The sequence below is a fragment of the Eulemur rufifrons genome, chromosome 8 (assembly GCF_041146395.1).
Source record: "Eulemur rufifrons isolate Redbay chromosome 8, OSU_ERuf_1, whole genome shotgun sequence".
Classification (NCBI taxonomy): Eukaryota; Metazoa; Chordata; class Mammalia; order Primates; family Lemuridae; genus Eulemur; species Eulemur rufifrons.
In genome coordinates, this window is record NC_090990.1 from 50,023,539 (window position 1) to 50,028,830 (window position 5,292).

Genomic DNA, 5,292 nt, shown 5'->3' on the forward strand with positions numbered 1-5,292 from the left:
AACTTGAGAATTATTGGCATTCCTGAGGGTGAAGAAGATAACAAGCAAGGGTTGGACAAGCTATTTGAAGACATAATCGAGGAAAATTTTCCAGGCCTTGCCAATACTCTAGACATACAGATTCAAGAAGCTCAAAGGATCCCTGGGAGATTCATAGCAAATAGGAAAACACCACGCCACGTAGTCATCAGGCTGACCAAAATATCCACTAAAGAGTCACTACTCCGAGCTGTAAGGAGAAAGAAACAAGTAACTTACAAAGGAAAACCCATCAGAATTACGCCAGATTTCTCAGCTGAAACCTTACAAGCAAGAAGAGGTTGGGGCCCCATTTTCATGCTTCTGAAACAGAATAATGCCCAGCCTAGAATCTTGTACCCAGCTAAGCTAAGTTTTCTATACGAAGGAGAAATCAAGACATTTTCAGATAAACAAAGGTTGAGGGAATTCACTAAGACAAGACCAGCCCTCCAAGAAGTACTCAAAAGAGAATTATACATGGATCAGCACAAGAAAGATCCACGAATGTAAAACTACTCAAGAGCTAAAGATGAAATTCCAGATACCACAATGGCCCAGGAGAGAAAACATCACAATGAAGTTCTACCCAACAAGCTGAACAAAAAACTGTCTCACCTATCAGTTTTCTCAATAAATGTGAATGGCTTGAACTCCCCGCTCAAGAGACATAGACTGGCCCAATGGATAAAAAAATACAATCCAAGTATCTGCTGTCTTCAAGAAACTCACCTAACCTGCAAAGATGCATTTAGACTGAAAATAAAAGGATGGAAATCGATATTTCAAGCAAATGGTAACCAAAAGAAAGCTGGTGTGGCAATCTTAATTTCCAATAACTTAGCTTTCAAACCAACAAAAATAATAAAAGACAAAGATGGCTACTACATACTGATTAAAGGCACAATTCATCAAGAAGCCATGACTATACTCAATATATATGCACCCAACCTAGGTGCACCTAGATTCATAAAGCAAACCCTACTAGATCTCAACCAAATGATAGATAACAATACTGTAATAGCTGGAGACTTTAACACCCCACTGACAGTACAGGACAGATCCTCTAAACAGAAAATAAACAAAGACATAATGGACCTCAATAGAATGCTAGAACAAATGGGCATGGCTGACATCTATAGGACATTCTACCCAAAGTCCACAGAATATACATTCTTCTCATCAGCTCACGGGACATTCTCTAGGATTGACCATGTCCTAGGACATAAATCATGTCTTCAAAAATTCAAAAAAATAGAAATTATACCATGCATCTTCTCAGATCACAGCGGAATAAAAGTAACAATGATCACAAACAGAAACCCTCACTCTTACTCAAAGTCATGGAAGCTAAATAACCTTCTCCTGAATAATTATTCTATAAAAGAAGAAATCAAGATGGAAATCAAAAATTTCTTTGAATTAAATGACAATGGAGATACAACTTATCAAAATCTATGGGATGCAGCTAAAGCAGTCCTGAGAGGAAAATTCATATCCATAAATGCCTATATCAAAAAGACAGAAAACATGCAAATAGACAACCTAACGAATAGACTCAAAGAGCTGGAGAAAGAAGAACAGAACGATCCCAAACCCAGCAGAAGGCGAGAAATTACTAAGATCAAATCAGAACTAAATGAAAAGGACAACAAAGAAACTATAAGGGAAATTAATAAAACAAAAAGTTGGTTCTTTGAAAAGATAAACAAAATAGACACACCTCTGGCTAGACTAACCAAGAGCACAAAAGTAAAATCTCTAATAACCTCCATTAGGAACATGAAAGGAGAAATCACAACCGATGCTACAGAGATACAAGATATCATCTATGAATTCTACAAAAATCTTTATGCACACAAACTGGAGAACGTGGAGGAAATGGACAAATTTTTAGAAACACATAGTCTTCCCAGGCTCAACCAGGAAGAAATAGAGTACCTGAACAGACCAATATCAAGAACTGAAATCGAAACAGCAATAAAAAACCTTCCCAAAAAGAAAAGCCCTGGTCCAGATGGGTTCACACCTGAATTTTACCATACATACAAAGAAGAACTGGTGCCCATCCTACATAAACTATTCTCCAATATTGAGAAGGATGGAGTTCTCCCTAACACGTTCTACCAAGCCAATATAACATTAATACCAAAACCTGGAAAGGACACAACAAAAATAGAGAACTACAGACCAATTTCCCTCATGAATATAGATGCAAAAATTTTCAATAAAATACTAGCAAATCGAATCCAAGTACTTATCAAAAAAGTAATCCACCACGACCAAGTGGGCTTCATCCCCGAGATGCAGGGGTGGTTCAACATACGTAAATCTATAAATGTAATTCACCACATAAATAGAAGCAAAAACAAAAACCATATGATACTCTCATTAGATGCAGAAAAAGCATTTGACAAAATTCAACACCCTTTTATGATAAAAACGCTTAACAAAATAGGCATTGATGGAACCTACCTAAAAATGATACAAGCCATATATGACAAACCCACAGCCAACATCATACTGAATGGGGAAAAACTGAAAGCACTCCCACTTAGAACTGGAACCAGACAGGGCTGCCCATTGTCTCCATTACTTTTCAACATAGTATTGGAAGTCCTTGCGAGAGCTATCAGGCAAGAGAGCAGAATCAAGGGAGTCCAAATAGGGAAGGAAGAGATCAAACTCTCACTTTTTGCTGATGATATGATGTTATATCTGGAAAACCCCCAGGATTCAACCAAGAGACTCCTGGAATTGATTAACGAATACAGCAAAGTCTCAGGCTACAAAATTAATATACACAAATCAGAGGCATTTATATATGCCAATAACAGTCAATCGGAAAACCAAATTAAAGACTCAATACCCTTCAAAATAGCAACAAAGAAAATAAAATATCTAGGTATATATCTAACTAAAGACGTAAAGGACCTCTATAAGGAAAACTATGAAACACTGAGAAAAGAAATAGCAGAACTTGCAAATAGATGGAAAAATATACCATGCTCGTGGATCGGAAGAATCAACATTGTTAAAATGTCTATACTACCCAAAGTGATCTACAGATTCAATGCAATCCCTATTAAATTACCAACATCATTCTTTACAGACATAGAGAAAATAATTATACACTTTGTATGGAATCAAAGAAGACCCCGTATAGCAAAAGCAATTTTAAGCAACAAAAACAAAATGGGAGGTATTAATTTGCCAGACCTCAAACTATACTACAAGGCCGTGGTTCTTAAAACAGCCTGGTATTGGCACAAGTGCAGGGACATAGACCAGTGGAACACAACAGAAAATCCAAATATAGAACCATCCTCATATAGTCACCTAATTTTCGACAAAGCGGGAAAGAATATACTCTGGGGACAAGAATCCCTATTCAACAAATGGTGCTGGGAGAATTGGTTAGCCACTTGTAGAAGACTGAAACAGGACCCACAGCTTTCACCTCTCACAAAAATCAAATCACGGTGGATAACAGACTTAAACCTTAGGCGTGATACAATCAGAATTCTAGAAGAAAATGTAGGAAAGACTCTTACAGACATTGGCCTAGGCAAAGAATTTATGAAGAAGACCCCCAAGGCAATCACAGCAGCAACAAAAATAAATGAATGGGACATGACTAAATTAAAAAGCTTCTGCACAGCCAAAGAAACAGTCCAGAGAATAAACAGACCACCTACAGAATGGGAAAAAATTTTTGCATACTACACATCAGATAAAGGACTGATAACAAGAATCTATTTAGAACTCAGGAAAATCAGCAAGAAAAAATCAAGCAACCCTATCAAAAAGTGGGCAAAGGACATGAATAGAAATTTTTCAAAAGAAGATATAAAAATGGCTAACAAACATATGAAAAAGTGTTCAACATCTCTAATCATCAGGGAAATGCAAATCAAAACCACAATGAGATATCACTTAACCCCAGTGAGAATGGCCTTTATCAAAAAAACCCAAAACAACACATGTTGGCGTGGGTGTGGAGAGACAGGAACACTAATACACTGCTGGTGGGACTGCAAACTAGTGCAACCCCTGTGGAAAGCATTATGGAGGTATCTTAAACAGATTCAAGTAGACCTGCCATTTGACCCAGCAATCCCATTACTGGGCATATACCCAAAGGAAAAAAGGTCATTCTGTAACAAAGGCACGTGTACCCAAATGTTTATAGCAGCACAATTCACAATAGCAAAGATGTGGAAACAACCCAAATGCCCATCAATACATGATTGGATTAGTAAACTGTGGTATATGTATACCATGGAATACTACTCAGCTATAAGGAATGATGAAGATACAACATCTCTATGGTTCTCCTGGAGAGAGTTGGAACCCATTATATTAAGTGAAGTATCCCAAGAATGGAAAAACAAGCATCACATGTACTCACCAGAAAATTGGTTTCCTTGATCATCACCTAAATACAAATCTGGAAACGACACCAATTGGACATCAGACTGAGGTGGGGGGTGGGGGAGGGGATGGGGGTATGCCTACACAATGAGTGCATTGCGCACCGTTTGGGGAGTGGTAACACTTGAAGGTGCTAACTCGGGAAAGGGGGGGTGGGGAAAAAATATGAAACTATTGTTTTTAACTTGCACTGTTCACGTAATAATTTATCATGAATATTTCCCATATTATTTCATATCATTGTACAAGAAATAATGTATACATTATGAGGACATACTGTATCTAACAAGATATACTGTTAGACTCTTTGATTCTGTAAAATTAAATAAAAAAAAATAAATAAAAAAAAAAAAAGCTAAATCAAAAAAAAAAAAAAAAAAGAAAAAATATGGAATGCTTCACGAATTTGTATGTCATCCTTGTGCAGGGACCATGCTAATCTTCTCTGTATTGTTCTAATTTTAGTATATGTGCTGCTGAAGCGAGCATGAAGATCATGTATTTCTTTCTTTTTTGTTTCACTGGTATTAAAATACTCTTTTATATGGGATGATAATGGTATTAAATGATGATAGTTCTTTTAACCCAATGATCTACCTTGACAAAAACAAGCCAGCCTTCTTATGTGGGCCTTCCTCTACCTCATATTTACATATTGAATACCAAAGGCTGGAACCATGTGGGATCTGAGGATGGAGAAGGCAAACATAGGAGAACAACATCTTTCTAATGTCTTTCAACACACTTTTTTTCTTTTTTTCCCCAGCTTTATAGATGTATAACTGGCAAATAAAAATTTATATATATTTAAGGCATACAAGATTTTTTTTTTATTTCAAA

At 36.7% G+C, this 5,292-nt stretch overlaps 1 non-coding gene across 1 annotated transcript; it reads right to left on the bottom strand.

Moving 5' to 3' along the window:
* Window positions 1-4,834: 4,834 nt before the first annotated feature.
* LOC138391020 (U6 spliceosomal RNA) lies at window positions 4,835-4,941 on the bottom strand. The gene has a single exon (XR_011234664.1). It is a non-coding gene; the product is annotated as a U6 spliceosomal RNA (small nuclear RNA).
* Window positions 4,942-5,292: the final 351 nt, after the last annotated feature.